At 47.7% G+C, this 15,160-nt stretch overlaps 11 non-coding genes across 11 annotated transcripts; all 11 read right to left on the bottom strand.

Moving 5' to 3' along the window:
* Positions 1 to 111: 111 nt before the first annotated feature.
* On the bottom strand, positions 112 to 302 carry LOC142690310 (U2 spliceosomal RNA). Its single transcript, XR_012859098.1, has one exon. It is a non-coding gene; the product is annotated as a U2 spliceosomal RNA (small nuclear RNA).
* A 1,284-nt stretch (positions 303 to 1,586) lies between these two features.
* On the bottom strand, positions 1,587 to 1,777 carry LOC142690311 (U2 spliceosomal RNA). The gene has a single exon (XR_012859099.1). It is a non-coding gene; the product is annotated as a U2 spliceosomal RNA (small nuclear RNA).
* A 1,300-nt stretch (positions 1,778 to 3,077) lies between these two features.
* LOC142690312 (U2 spliceosomal RNA) lies at positions 3,078 to 3,268 on the bottom strand. The gene has a single exon (XR_012859100.1). It is a non-coding gene; the product is annotated as a U2 spliceosomal RNA (small nuclear RNA).
* A 1,277-nt stretch (positions 3,269 to 4,545) lies between these two features.
* Positions 4,546 to 4,736, bottom strand: LOC142690313 (U2 spliceosomal RNA). Its single transcript, XR_012859101.1, has one exon. It is a non-coding gene; the product is annotated as a U2 spliceosomal RNA (small nuclear RNA).
* Positions 4,737 to 6,008: 1,272 nt separating this feature from the next.
* On the bottom strand, positions 6,009 to 6,199 carry LOC142690314 (U2 spliceosomal RNA). The gene has a single exon (XR_012859102.1). It is a non-coding gene; the product is annotated as a U2 spliceosomal RNA (small nuclear RNA).
* A 1,284-nt stretch (positions 6,200 to 7,483) lies between these two features.
* Positions 7,484 to 7,674, bottom strand: LOC142690315 (U2 spliceosomal RNA). Its single transcript, XR_012859103.1, has one exon. It is a non-coding gene; the product is annotated as a U2 spliceosomal RNA (small nuclear RNA).
* A 1,300-nt stretch (positions 7,675 to 8,974) lies between these two features.
* On the bottom strand, positions 8,975 to 9,165 carry LOC142690316 (U2 spliceosomal RNA). Its single transcript, XR_012859104.1, has one exon. It is a non-coding gene; the product is annotated as a U2 spliceosomal RNA (small nuclear RNA).
* A 1,292-nt stretch (positions 9,166 to 10,457) lies between these two features.
* On the bottom strand, positions 10,458 to 10,648 carry LOC142690319 (U2 spliceosomal RNA). Its single transcript, XR_012859106.1, has one exon. It is a non-coding gene; the product is annotated as a U2 spliceosomal RNA (small nuclear RNA).
* A 1,296-nt stretch (positions 10,649 to 11,944) lies between these two features.
* On the bottom strand, positions 11,945 to 12,135 carry LOC142690320 (U2 spliceosomal RNA). Its single transcript, XR_012859107.1, has one exon. It is a non-coding gene; the product is annotated as a U2 spliceosomal RNA (small nuclear RNA).
* A 1,292-nt stretch (positions 12,136 to 13,427) lies between these two features.
* Positions 13,428 to 13,618, bottom strand: LOC142690321 (U2 spliceosomal RNA). The gene has a single exon (XR_012859108.1). It is a non-coding gene; the product is annotated as a U2 spliceosomal RNA (small nuclear RNA).
* A 1,292-nt stretch (positions 13,619 to 14,910) lies between these two features.
* On the bottom strand, positions 14,911 to 15,101 carry LOC142690322 (U2 spliceosomal RNA). The gene has a single exon (XR_012859109.1). It is a non-coding gene; the product is annotated as a U2 spliceosomal RNA (small nuclear RNA).
* Between the last annotated feature and the right edge of the window lie 59 nt (positions 15,102 to 15,160).

Genomic DNA, 15,160 nt, shown 5'->3' on the forward strand with positions numbered 1-15,160 from the left:
CCAACAGGTGTTGAAATAATGGGATTAAAAGGGGAGATCCCTTCAGAAAGACAGAAACAATAGCAAAGACAAAAAACACTTTTGGAATCTGCTTTTAGTCAACACATAAGGAAAGGGTGCACCGGTCCTGGAAATACTGCAATACCAGGTCAATGCGTGGAGTGGACAGAGCAAGCTCTATTTCCATCTCCCTGTTCTAAAAATCCATTTAATATATGGTCCCCAGATAGGGGACGTATCAGATATTAAACTGATAAGAACAGATACTACACTTGATCTTAGCCAAAAGGCCGAGAAGCGATAACCCGAACGGGCCGCGCGTTGCCCGAGCCTGCCCGATACTGCTGTTCAGCCCTTGCAGCGATTCAGCCTACTTCTAGGCAATTCCATGGGGCCCTGCAGGCTCACACACTCACAGCTACACGGGAGGTGAATAAAGGCCGGAGAGGAAGCCAGACAGGATTTGCTTCTTTTGCTTGCACCACAATGCAGTGCTGAAAGAGGAGGAATCTACATAAAAACGCCTTCCTGGCAACGCCCAAATGCCCTGCTGCCATGCAGATAAACACTGGCAGCGGCAGCAAGTGCATGCCCACAGCCACCCCTTGTTCCTTCACACCTTGTATCAGCTGTAATCCAGTCCAGTCCAGTGCTGCCTGCTGAGCAGCACTGACCAACACTGCCTGGGCCCAGGCTTTTATCTCTGAGGCCCCATTATGATGTCAGAAAGCTGGCTCTGGAATCCTGAGGGCTCCACTATGACACGTGCAAAGTTCCGTCTGAACTTTATATAAGACGGTGAGGCTCAGTCAGTCACTCAGTGTTGCCTGAGAGGGCAACACTGCAACAGCCGGCCGCCAGGCTGTCTTTTTTTTGCACAGCTAGTTGCCTCCAGGAGGCCACAAGAGGGAGACAAGGGACTGCAAAATGGAAAATAGGCATCCACCAACTTTACAGACAACTTCTCCTTGCTCCTACAACCTCCATCCTTGCACAGTTTGTTATTCTTCTAGGTAACATAGTAACAAATCCAAATTGCTGCTCTCTTTGTAGGCAAGCAAGGCTTTGTTGCAACTGCAATTCTTACTTCTTCTTGAAATGTAGGGACGACAGTACATTCCATCACATCCATCTAGTGTACACAGGTAGGTCCATTGTGGCGGGCAGGCGAGCGGGCGGGCTGCTTTATTGGCTGTTTGCTGTTCCCCTACTCCACTCCACTATTTGACTGTTGTGCTGCATCAATCAATCAATCAATCAATCAATCAATCAATCAATCAATCAATCAGTGGCTGGCTCAGGTGCAGCTCTTTAACTTACCTAAAAGGGAGGGCGGAGAGAAGACAAGGAAGGTGAATGAGGTGTTCCAATGTGAAATGCCGGAAACACAGAAACACAGACGACACACAACAAGAGGTGGCAATCTATTCATTAATTGCATTTAATCAATGAGCTCATTATCACTCATGCATTGTCCAACAGGTGTTGAAATAATGGGATTAAAAGGGGAGATCCCTTCAGAAAGACAGAAACAATAGCAAAGACAAAAAACACTTTTGGAATCTGCTTTTAGTCAACACATAAGGAAAGGGTGCACCGGTCCTGGAAATACTGCAATACCAGGTCAATGCGTGGAGTGGACAGAGCAAGCTCTATTTCCATCTCCCTGTTCTAAAAATCCATTTAATATATGGTCCCCAGATAGGGGACGTATCAGATATTAAACTGATAAGAACAGATACTACACTTGATCTTAGCCAAAAGGCCGAGAAGCGATAACCCGAACGGGCCGCGCGTTGCCCGAGCCTGCCCGATACTGCTGTTCAGCCCTTGCAGCGATTCAGCCTACTTCTAGGCAATTCCATGGGGCCCTGCAGGCTCACACACTCACAGCTACACGGGAGGTGAATAAAGGCCGGAGAGGAAGCCAGACAGGATTTGCTTCTTTTGCTTGCACCACAATGCAGTGCTGAAAGAGGAGGAATCTACATAAAAACGCCTTCCTGGCAACGCCCAAATGCCCTGCTGCCATGCAGATAAACACTGGCAGCGGCAGCAAGTGCATGCCCACAGCCACCCCTTGTTCCTTCACACCTTGTATCAGCTGTAATCCAGTCCAGTCCAGTGCTGCCTGCTGAGCAGCACTGACCAACACTGCCTGGGCCCAGGCTTTTATCTCTGAGGCCCCATTATGATGTCAGAAAGCTGGCTCTGGAATCCTGAGGGCTCCACTATGACACGTGCAAAGTTCCGTCTGAACTTTATATAAGACGGTGAGGCTCAGTCAGTCACTCAGTGTTGCCTGAGAGGGCAACACTGCAACAGCCGGCCGCCAGGCTGTCTTTTTTTTGCACAGCTAGTTGCCTCCAGGAGGCCACAAGAGGGAGACAAGGGACTGCAAAATGGAAAATAGGCATCCACCAACTTTACAGACAACTTCTCCTTGCTCCTACAACCTCCATCCTTGCACAGTTTGTTATTCTTCTAGGTAACATAGTAACAAATCCAAATTGCTGCTCTCTTGGTAGGCAAGCAAGGCTTTGTTGCAACTGCAATTCTTACTTCTTCTTGAAATGTAGGGACGACAGTACATTCCATCACATCCATCTAGTGTACACAGGTAGGTCCATTGTGGCGGGCAGGCGAGCGGGCGGGCTGCTTTATTGGCTGTTTGCTGTTCCCCTACTCCACTCCACTATTTGACTGTTGTGCTGCATCAATCAATCAATCAATCAATCAATCAATCAATCAATCAATCAATCAATCAATCAATCAATCAGTGGCTGGCTCAGGTGCAGCTCTTTAACTTACCTAAAAGGGAGGGCGGAGAGAAGACAAGGAAGGTGAATGAGGTGTTCCAATGTGAAATGCCGGAAACACAGAAACACAGACGACACACAACAAGAGGTGGCAATCTATTCATTAATTGCATTTAATCAATGAGCTCATTATCACTCATGCATTGTCCAACAGGTGTTGAAATAATGGGATTAAAAGGGGAGATCCCTTCAGAAAGACAGAAACAATAGCAAAGACAAAAAACACTTTTGGAATCTGCTTTTAGTCAACACATAAGGAAAGGGTGCACCGGTCCTGGAAATACTGCAATACCAGGTCAATGCGTGGAGTGGACAGAGCAAGCTCTATTTCCATCTCCCTGTTCTAAAAATCCATTTAATATATGGTCCCCAGATAGGGGACGTATCAGATATTAAACTGATAAGAACAGATACTACACTTGATCTTAGCCAAAAGGCCGAGAAGCGATAACCCGAACGGGCCGCGCGTTGCCCGAGCCTGCCCGATACTGCTGTTCAGCCCTTGCAGCGATTCAGCCTACTTCTAGGCAATTCCATGGGGCCCTGCAGGCTCACACACTCACAGCTACACGGGAGGTGAATAAAGGCCGGAGAGGAAGCCAGACAGGATTTGCTTCTTTTGCTTGCACCACAATGCAGTGCTGAAAGAGGAGGAATCTACATAAAAATGCCTTCCTGGCAACGCCCAAATGCCCTGCTGCCATGCAGATAAACACTGGCAGCGGCAGCAAGTGCATGCCCACAGCCACCCCTTGTTCCTTCACACCTTGTATCAGCTGTAATCCAGTCCAGTCCAGTGCTGCCTGCTGAGCAGCACTGACCAACACTGCCTGGGCCCAGGCTTTTATCTCTGAGGCCCCATTATGATGTCAGAAAGCTGGCTCTGGAATCCTGAGGGCTCCACTATGACACGTGCAAAGTTCCGTCTGAACTTTATATAAGACGGTGAGGCTCAGTCAGTCACTCAGTGTTGCCTGAGAGGGCAACACTGCAACAGCCGGCCGCCAGGCTGTCTTTTTTTTGCACAGCTAGTTGCCTCCAGGAGGCCACAAGAGGGAGACAAGGGACTGCAAAATGGAAAATAGGCATCCACCAACTTTACAGACAACTTCTCCTTGCTCCTACAACCTCCATCCTTGCACAGTTTGTTATTCTTCTAGGTAACATAGTAACAAATCCAAATTGCTGCTCTCTTTGTAGGCAAGCAAGGCTTTGTTGCAACTGCAATTCTTACTTCTTCTTGAAATGTAGGGACGACAGTACATTCCATCACATCCATCTAGTGTACACAGGTAGGTCCATTGTGGCGGGCAGGCGAGCGGGCGGGCTGCTTTATTGGCTGTTTGCTGTTCCCCTACTCCACTCCACTATTTGACTGTTGTGCTTCAATCAATCAATCAATCAATCAATCAATCAATCAATCAATCAGTGGCTGGCTCAGGTGCAGCTCTTTAACTTACCTAAAAGGGAGGGCGGAGAGAAGACAAGGAAGGTGAATGAGGTGTTCCAATGTGAAATGCCGGAAACACAGAAACACAGACGACACACAACAAGAGGTGGCAATCTATTCATTAATTGCATTTAATCAATGAGCTCATTATCACTCATGCATTGTCCAACAGGTGTTGAAATAATGGGATTAAAAGGGGAGATCCCTTCAGAAAGACAGAAACAATAGCAAAGACAAAAAACACTTTTGGAATCTGCTTTTAGTCAACACATAAGGAAAGGGTGCACCGGTCCTGGAAATACTGCAATACCAGGTCAATGCGTGGAGTGGACAGAGCAAGCTCTATTTCCATCTCCCTGTTCTAAAAATCCATTTAATATATGGTCCCCAGATAGGGGACGTATCAGATATTAAACTGATAAGAACAGATACTACACTTGATCTTAGCCAAAAGGCCGAGAAGCGATAACCCGAACGGGCCGCGCGTTGCCCGAGCCTGCCCGATACTGCTGTTCAGCCCTTGCAGCGATTCAGCCTACTTCTAGGCAATTCCATGGGGCCCTGCAGGCTCACACACTCACAGCTACACGGGAGGTGAATAAAGGCCGGAGAGGAAGCCAGACAGGATTTGCTTCTTTTGCTTGCACCACAATGCAGTGCTGAAAGAGGAGGAATCTACATAAAAACGCCTTCCTGGCAACGCCCAAATGCCCTGCTGCCATGCAGATAAACACTGGCAGCGGCAGCAAGTGCATGCCCACAGCCACCCCTTGTTCCTTCACACCTTGTATCAGCTGTAATCCAGTCCAGTCCAGTGCTGCCTGCTGAGCAGCACTGACCAACACTGCCTGGGCCCAGGCTTTTATCTCTGAGGCCCCATTATGATGTCAGAAAGCTGGCTCTGGAATCCTGAGGGCTCCACTATGACACGTGCAAAGTTCCGTCTGAACTTTATATAAGACGGTGAGGCTCAGTCAGTCACTCAGTGTTGCCTGAGAGGGCAACACTGCAACAGCCGGCCGCCAGGCTGTCTTTTTTTTGCACAGCTAGTTGCCTCCAGGAGGCCACAAGAGGGAGACAAGGGACTGCAAAATGGAAAATAGGCATCCACCAACTTTACAGACAACTTCTCCTTGCTCCTACAACCTCCATCCTTGCACAGTTTGTTATTCTTCTAGGTAACATAGTAACAAATCCAAATTGCTGCTCTCTTTGTAGGCAAGCAAGGCTTTGTTGCAACTGCAATTCTTACTTCTTCTTGAAATGTAGGGACGACAGTACATTCCATCACATCCATCTAGTGTACACAGGTAGGTCCATTGTGGCGGGCAGGCGAGCGGGCGGGCTGCTTTATTGGCTGTTTGCTGTTCCCCTACTCCACTCCACTATTTGACTGTTGTGCTGCATCAATCAATCAATCAATCAATCAATCAATCAATCAGTGGCTGGCTCAGGTGCAGCTCTTTAACTTACCTAAAAGGGAGGGCGGAGAGAAGACAAGGAAGGTGAATGAGGTGTTCCAATGTGAAATGCCGGAAACACAGAAACACAGACGACACACAACAAGAGGTGGCAATCTATTCATTAATTGCATTTAATCAATGAGCTCATTATCACTCATGCATTGTCCAACAGGTGTTGAAATAATGGGATTAAAAGGGGAGATCCCTTCAGAAAGACAGAAACAATAGCAAAGACAAAAAACACTTTTGGAATCTGCTTTTAGTCAACACATAAGGAAAGGGTGCACCGGTCCTGGAAATACTGCAATACCAGGTCAATGCGTGGAGTGGACAGAGCAAGCTCTATTTCCATCTCCCTGTTCTAAAAATCCATTTAATATATGGTCCCCAGATAGGGGACGTATCAGATATTAAACTGATAAGAACAGATACTACACTTGATCTTAGCCAAAAGGCCGAGAAGCGATAACCCGAACGGGCCGCGCGTTGCCCGAGCCTGCCCGATACTGCTGTTCAGCCCTTGCAGCGATTCAGCCTACTTCTAGGCAATTCCATGGGGCCCTGCAGGCTCACACACTCACAGCTACACGGGAGGTGAATAAAGGCCGGAGAGGAAGCCAGACAGGATTTGCTTCTTTTGCTTGCACCACAATGCAGTGCTGAAAGAGGAGGAATCTACATAAAAACGCCTTCCTGGCAACGCCCAAATGCCCTGCTGCCATGCAGATAAACACTGGCAGCGGCAGCAAGTGCATGCCCACAGCCACCCCTTGTTCCTTCACACCTTGTATCAGCTGTAATCCAGTCCAGTCCAGTGCTGCCTGCTGAGCAGCACTGACCAACACTGCCTGGGCCCAGGCTTTTATCTCTGAGGCCCCATTATGATGTCAGAAAGCTGGCTCTGGAATCCTGAGGGCTCCACTATGACACGTGCAAAGTTCCGTCTGAACTTTATATAAGACGGTGAGGCTCAGTCAGTCACTCAGTGTTGCCTGAGAGGGCAACACTGCAACAGCCGGCCGCCAGGCTGTCTTTTTTTTGCACAGCTAGTTGCCTCCAGGAGGCCACAAGAGGGAGACAAGGGACTGCAAAATGGAAAATAGGCATCCACCAACTTTACAGACAACTTCTCCTTGCTCCTACAACCTCCATCCTTGCACAGTTTGTTATTCTTCTAGGTAACATAGTAACAAATCCAAATTGCTGCTCTCTTTGTAGGCAAGCAAGGCTTTGTTGCAACTGCAATTCTTACTTCTTCTTGAAATGTAGGGACGACAGTACATTCCATCACATCCATCTAGTGTACACAGGTAGGTCCATTGTGGCGGGCAGGCGAGCGGGCGGGCTGCTTTATTGGCTGTTTGCTGTTCCCCTACTCCACTCCACTATTTGACTGTTGTGCTGCATCAATCAATCAATCAATCAATCAATCAATCAATCAATCAATCAATCAGTGGCTGGCTCAGGTGCAGCTCTTTAACTTACCTAAAAGGGAGGGCGGAGAGAAGACAAGGAAGGTGAATGAGGTGTTCCAATGTGAAATGCCGGAAACACAGAAACACAGACGACACACAACAAGAGGTGGCAATCTATTCATTAATTGCATTTAATCAATGAGCTCATTATCACTCATGCATTGTCCAACAGGTGTTGAAATAATGGGATTAAAAGGGGAGATCCCTTCAGAAAGACAGAAACAATAGCAAAGACAAAAAACACTTTTGGAATCTGCTTTTAGTCAACACATAAGGAAAGGGTGCACCGGTCCTGGAAATACTGCAATACCAGGTCAATGCGTGGAGTGGACAGAGCAAGCTCTATTTCCATCTCCCTGTTCTAAAAATCCATTTAATATATGGTCCCCAGATAGGGGACGTATCAGATATTAAACTGATAAGAACAGATACTACACTTGATCTTAGCCAAAAGGCCGAGAAGCGATAACCCGAACGGGCCGCGCGTTGCCCGAGCCTGCCCGATACTGCTGTTCAGCCCTTGCAGCGATTCAGCCTACTTCTAGGCAATTCCATGGGGCCCTGCAGGCTCACACACTCACAGCTACACGGGAGGTGAATAAAGGCCGGAGAGGAAGCCAGACAGGATTTGCTTCTTTTGCTTGCACCACAATGCAGTGCTGAAAGAGGAGGAATCTACATAAAAACGCCTTCCTGGCAACGCCCAAATGCCCTGCTGCCATGCAGATAAACACTGGCAGCGGCAGCAAGTGCATGCCCACAGCCACCCCTTGTTCCTTCACACCTTGTATCAGCTGTAATCCAGTCCAGTCCAGTGCTGCCTGCTGAGCAGCACTGACCAACACTGCCTGGGCCCAGGCTTTTATCTCTGAGGCCCCATTATGATGTCAGAAAGCTGGCTCTGGAATCCTGAGGGCTCCACTATGACACGTGCAAAGTTCCGTCTGAACTTTATATAAGACGGTGAGGCTCAGTCAGTCACTCAGTGTTGCCTGAGAGGGCAACACTGCAACAGCCGGCCGCCAGGCTGTCTTTTTTTTGCACAGCTAGTTGCCTCCAGGAGGCCACAAGAGGGAGACAAGGGACTGCAAAATGGAAAATAGGCATCCACCAACTTTACAGACAACTTCTCCTTGCTCCTACAACCTCCATCCTTGCACAGTTTGTTATTCTTCTAGGTAACATAGTAACAAATCCAAATTGCTGCTCTCTTTGTAGGCAAGCAAGGCTTTGTTGCAACTGCAATTCTTACTTCTTCTTGAAATGTAGGGACGACAGTACATTCCATCACATCCATCTAGTGTACACAGGTAGGTCCATTGTGGCGGGCAGGCGAGCGGGCGGGCTGCTTTATTGGCTGTTTGCTGTTCCCCTACTCCACTCCACTATTTGACTGTTGTGCTGCATCAATCAATCAATCAATCAATCAATCAATCAATCAATCAATCAATCAATCAATCAATCAATCAGTGGCTGGCTCAGGTGCAGCTCTTTAACTTACCTAAAAGGGAGGGCGGAGAGAAGACAAGGAAGGTGAATGAGGTGTTCCAATGTGAAATGCCGGAAACACAGAAACACAGACGACACACAACAAGAGGTGGCAATCTATTCATTAATTGCATTTAATCAATGAGCTCATTATCACTCATGCATTGTCCAACAGGTGTTGAAATAATGGGATTAAAAGGGGAGATCCCTTCAGAAAGACAGAAACAATAGCAAAGACAAAAAACACTTTTGGAATCTGCTTTTAGTCAACACATAAGGAAAGGGTGCACCGGTCCTGGAAATACTGCAATACCAGGTCAATGCGTGGAGTGGACAGAGCAAGCTCTATTTCCATCTCCCTGTTCTAAAAATCCATTTAATATATGGTCCCCAGATAGGGGACGTATCAGATATTAAACTGATAAGAACAGATACTACACTTGATCTTAGCCAAAAGGCCGAGAAGCGATAACCCGAACGGGCCGCGCGTTGCCCGAGCCTGCCCGATACTGCTGTTCAGCCCTTGCAGCGATTCAGCCTACTTCTAGGCAATTCCATGGGGCCCTGCAGGCTCACACACTCACAGCTACACGGGAGGTGAATAAAGGCCGGAGAGGAAGCCAGACAGGATTTGCTTCTTTTGCTTGCACCACAATGCAGTGCTGAAAGAGGAGGAATCTACATAAAAACGCCTTCCTGGCAACGCCCAAATGCCCTGCTGCCATGCAGATAAACACTGGCAGCGGCAGCAAGTGCATGCCCACAGCCACCCCTTGTTCCTTCACACCTTGTATCAGCTGTAATCCAGTCCAGTCCAGTGCTGCCTGCTGAGCAGCACTGACCAACACTGCCTGGGCCCAGGCTTTTATCTCTGAGGCCCCATTATGATGTCAGAAAGCTGGCTCTGGAATCCTGAGGGCTCCACTATGACACGTGCAAAGTTCCGTCTGAACTTTATATAAGACGGTGAGGCTCAGTCAGTCACTCAGTGTTGCCTGAGAGGGCAACACTGCAACAGCCGGCCGCCAGGCTGTCTTTTTTTTGCACAGCTAGTTGCCTCCAGGAGGCCACAAGAGGGAGACAAGGGACTGCAAAATGGAAAATAGGCATCCACCAACTTTACAGACAACTTCTCCTTGCTCCTACAACCTCCATCCTTGCACAGTTTGTTATTCTTCTAGGTAACATAGTAACAAATCCAAATTGCTGCTCTCTTTGTAGGCAAGCAAGGCTTTGTTGCAACTGCAATTCTTACTTCTTCTTGAAATGTAGGGACGACAGTACATTCCATCACATCCATCTAGTGTACACAGGTAGGTCCATTGTGGCGGGCAGGCGAGCGGGCGGGCTGCTTTATTGGCTGTTTGCTGTTCCCCTACTCCACTCCACTATTTGACTGTTGTGCTGCATCAATCAATCAATCAATCAATCAATCAATCAATCAATCAATCAATCAATCAATCAGTGGCTGGCTCAGGTGCAGCTCTTTAACTTACCTAAAAGGGAGGGCGGAGAGAAGACAAGGAAGGTGAATGAGGTGTTCCAATGTGAAATGCCGGAAACACAGAAACACAGACGACACACAACAAGAGGTGGCAATCTATTCATTAATTGCATTTAATCAATGAGCTCATTATCACTCATGCATTGTCCAACAGGTGTTGAAATAATGGGATTAAAAGGGGAGATCCCTTCAGAAAGACAGAAACAATAGCAAAGACAAAAAACACTTTTGGAATCTGCTTTTAGTCAACACATAAGGAAAGGGTGCACCGGTCCTGGAAATACTGCAATACCAGGTCAATGCGTGGAGTGGACAGAGCAAGCTCTATTTCCATCTCCCTGTTCTAAAAATCCATTTAATATATGGTCCCCAGATAGGGGACGTATCAGATATTAAACTGATAAGAACAGATACTACACTTGATCTTAGCCAAAAGGCCGAGAAGCGATAACCCGAACGGGCCGCGCGTTGCCCGAGCCTGCCCGATACTGCTGTTCAGCCCTTGCAGCGATTCAGCCTACTTCTAGGCAATTCCATGGGGCCCTGCAGGCTCACACACTCACAGCTACACGGGAGGTGAATAAAGGCCGGAGAGGAAGCCAGACAGGATTTGCTTCTTTTGCTTGCACCACAATGCAGTGCTGAAAGAGGAGGAATCTACATAAAAACGCCTTCCTGGCAACGCCCAAATGCCCTGCTGCCATGCAGATAAACACTGGCAGCGGCAGCAAGTGCATGCCCACAGCCACCCCTTGTTCCTTCACACCTTGTATCAGCTGTAATCCAGTCCAGTCCAGTGCTGCCTGCTGAGCAGCACTGACCAACACTGCCTGGGCCCAGGCTTTTATCTCTGAGGCCCCATTATGATGTCAGAAAGCTGGCTCTGGAATCCTGAGGGCTCCACTATGACACGTGCAAAGTTCCGTCTGAACTTTATATAAGACGGTGAGGCTCAGTCAGTCACTCAGTGTTGCCTGAGAGGGCAACACTGCAACAGCCGGCCGCCAGGCTGTCTTTTTTTTGCACAGCTAGTTGCCTCCAGGAGGCCACAAGAGGGAGACAAGGGACTGCAAAATGGAAAATAGGCATCCACCAACTTTACAGACAACTTCTCCTTGCTCCTACAACCTCCATCCTTGCACAGTTTGTTATTCTTCTAGGTAACATAGTAACAAATCCAAATTGCTGCTCTCTTTGTAGGCAAGCAAGGCTTTGTTGCAACTGCAATTCTTACTTCTTCTTGAAATGTAGGGACGACAGTACATTCCATCACATCCATCTAGTGTACACAGGTAGGTCCATTGTGGCGGGCAGGCGAGCGGGCGGGCTGCTTTATTGGCTGTTTGCTGTTCCCCTACTCCACTCCACTATTTGACTGTTGTGCTGCATCAATCAATCAATCAATCAATCAATCAATCAATCAATCAATCAATCAATCAATCAATCAGTGGCTGGCTCAGGTGCAGCTCTTTAACTTACCTAAAAGGGAGGGCGGAGAGAAGACAAGGAAGGTGAATGAGGTGTTCCAATGTGAAATGCCGGAAACACAGAAACACAGACGACACACAACAAGAGGTGGCAATCTATTCATTAATTGCATTTAATCAATGAGCTCATTATCACTCATGCATTGTCCAACAGGTGTTGAAATAATGGGATTAAAAGGGGAGATCCCTTCAGAAAGACAGAAACAATAGCAAAGACAAAAAACACTTTTGGAATCTGCTTTTAGTCAACACATAAGGAAAGGGTGCACCGGTCCTGGAAATACTGCAATACCAGGTCAATGCGTGGAGTGGACAGAGCAAGCTCTATTTCCATCTCCCTGTTCTAAAAATCCATTTAATATATGGTCCCCAGATAGGGGACGTATCAGATATTAAACTGATAAGAACAGATACTACACTTGATCTTAGCCAAAAGGCCGAGAAGCGATAACCCGAACGGGCCGCGCGTTGCCCGAGCCTGCCCGATACTGCTGTTCAGCCCTTGCAGCGATTCAGCCTACTTCTAGGCAATTCCATGGGGCCCTGCAGGCTCACACACTCACAGCTACACGGGAGGTGAATAAAGGCCGGAGAGGAAGCCAGACAGGATTTGCTTCTTTTGCTTGCACCACAATGCAGTGCTGAAAGAGGAGGAATCTACATAAAAACGCCTTCCTGGCAACGCCCAAATGCCCTGCTGCCATGCAGATAAACACTGGCAGCAGCAGCAAGTGCATGCCCACAGCCACCCCTTGTTCCTTCACACCTTGTATCAGCTGTAATCCAGTCCAGTCCAGTGCTGCCTGCTGAGCAGCACTGACCAACACTGCCTGGGCCCAGGCTTTTATCTCTGAGGCCCCATTATGATGTCAGAAAGCTGGCTCTGGAATCCTGAGGGCTCCACTATGACACGTGCAAAGTTCCGTCTGAACTTTATATAAGACGGTGAGGCTCAGTCAGTCACTCAGTGTTGCCTGAGAGGGCAACACTGCAACAGCCGGCCGCCAGGCTGTCTTTTTTTTGCACAGCTAGTTGCCTCCAGGAGGCCACAAGAGGGAGACAAGGGACTGCAAAATGGAAAATAGGCATCCACCAACTTTACAGACAACTTCTCCTTGCTCCTACAACCTCCATCCTTGCACAGTTTGTTATTCTTCTAGGTAACATAGTAACAAATCCAAATTGCTGCTCTCTTTGTAGGCAAGCAAGGCTTTGTTGCAACTGCAATTCTTACTTCTTCTTGAAATGTAGGGACGACAGTACATTCCATCACATCCATCTAGTGTACACAGGTAGGTCCATTGTGGCGGGCAGGCGAGCGGGCGGGCTGCTTTATTGGCTGTTTGCTGTTCCCCTACTCCACTCCACTATTTGACTGTTGTGCTGCATCAATCAATCAATCAATCAATCAATCAATCAATCAATCAATCAATCAATCAATCAGTGGCTGGCTCAGGTGCAGCTCTTTAACTTACCTAAAAGGGAGGGCGGAGAGAAGACAAGGAAGGTGAATGAGGTGTTCCAATGTGAAATGCCGGAAACACAGAAACACAGACGACACACAACAAGAGGTGGCAATCTATTCATTAATTGCATTTAATCAATGAGCTCATTATCACTCATGCATTGTCCAACAGGTGTTGAAATAATGGGATTAAAAGGGGAGATCCCTTCAGAAAGACAGAAACAATAGCAAAGACAAAAAACACTTTTGGAATCTGCTTTTAGTCAACACATAAGGAAAGGGTGCACCGGTCCTGGAAATACTGCAATACCAGGTCAATGCGTGGAGTGGACAGAGCAAGCTCTATTTCCATCTCCCTGTTCTAAAAATCCATTTAATATATGGTCCCCAGATAGGGGACGTATCAGATATTAAACTGATAAGAACAGATACTACACTTGATCTTAGCCAAAAGGCCGAGAAGCGATAACCCGAACGGGCCGCGCGTTGCCCGAGCCTGCCCGATACTGCTGTTCAGCCCTTGCAGCGATTCAGCCTACTTCTAGGCAATTCCATGGGGCCCTGCAGGCTCACACACTCACAGCTACACGGGAGGTGAATAAAGGCCGGAGAGGAAGCCAGACAGGATTTGCTTCTTTTGCTTGCACCACAATGCAGTGCTGAAAGAGGAGGAATCTACATAAAAACGCCTTCCTGGCAACGCCCAAATGCCCTGCTGCCATGCAGATAAACACTGGCAGCGGCAGCAAGTGCATGCCCACAGCCACCCCTTGTTCCTTCACACCTTGTATCAGCTGTAATCCAGTCCAGTCCAGTGCTGCCTGCTGAGCAGCACTGACCAACACTGCCTGGGCCCAGGCTTTTATCTCTGAGGCCCCATTATGATGTCAGAAAGCTGGCTCTGGAATCCTGAGGGCTCCACTATGACACGTGCAAAGTTCCGTCTGAACTTTATATAAGACGGTGAGGCTCAGTCAGTCACTCAGTGTTGCCTGAGAGGGCAACACTGCAACAGCCGGCCGCCAGGCTGTCTTTTTTTTGCACAGCTAGTTGCCTCCAGGAGGCCACAAGAGGGAGACAAGGGACTGCAAAATGGAAAATAGGCATCCACCAACTTTACAGACAACTTCTCCTTGCTCCTACAACCTCCATCCTTGCACAGTTTGTTATTCTTCTAGGTAACATAGTAACAAATCCAAATTGCTGCTCTCTTTGTAGGCAAGCAAGGCTTTGTTGCAACTGCAATTCTTACTTCTTCTTGAAATGTAGGGACGACAGTACATTCCATCACATCCATCTAGTGTACACAGGTAGGTCCATTGTGGCGGGCAGGCGAGCGGGCGGGCTGCTTTATTGGCTGTTTGCTGTTCCCCTACTCCACTCCACTATTTGACTGTTGTGCTGCATCAATCAATCAATCAATCAATCAATCAATCAATCAATCAATCAATCAATCAATCAGTGGCTGGCTCAGGTGCAGCTCTTTAACTTACCTAAAAGGGAGGGCGGAGAGAAGACAAGGAAGGTGAATGAGGTGTTCCAATGTGAAATGCCGGAAACACAGAAACACAGACGACACACAACAAGAGGTGGCAATCTATTCATTAATTGCATTTAATCAATGAGCTCATTATCACTCATGCATTGTCCAACAGGTGTTGAAATAATGGGATTAAAAGGGGAGATCCCTTCAGAAAGACAGAAACAATAGCAAAGACAAAAAACACTTTTGGAATCTGCTTTTAGTCAACACATAAGGAAAGGGTGCACCGGTCCTGGAAATACTGCAATACCAGGTCAATGCGTGGAGTGGACAGAGCAAGCTCTATTTCCATCTCCCTGTTCTAAAAATCCATTTAATATATGGTCCCCAGATAGGGGACGTATCAGATATTAAACTGATAAGAACAGATACTACACTTGATCTTAGCCAAAAGGCCGAGAAGCGATAACCCGAACGGGCCGCGCGTTGCCCGAGCCTGCCCGATACTGCTGTTCAGCCCTTGCAG

This window comes from Rhinoderma darwinii (assembly GCF_050947455.1).
Source record: "Rhinoderma darwinii isolate aRhiDar2 chromosome 5 unlocalized genomic scaffold, aRhiDar2.hap1 SUPER_5_unloc_33, whole genome shotgun sequence".
Classification (NCBI taxonomy): domain Eukaryota; kingdom Metazoa; phylum Chordata; class Amphibia; order Anura; family Rhinodermatidae; genus Rhinoderma; species Rhinoderma darwinii.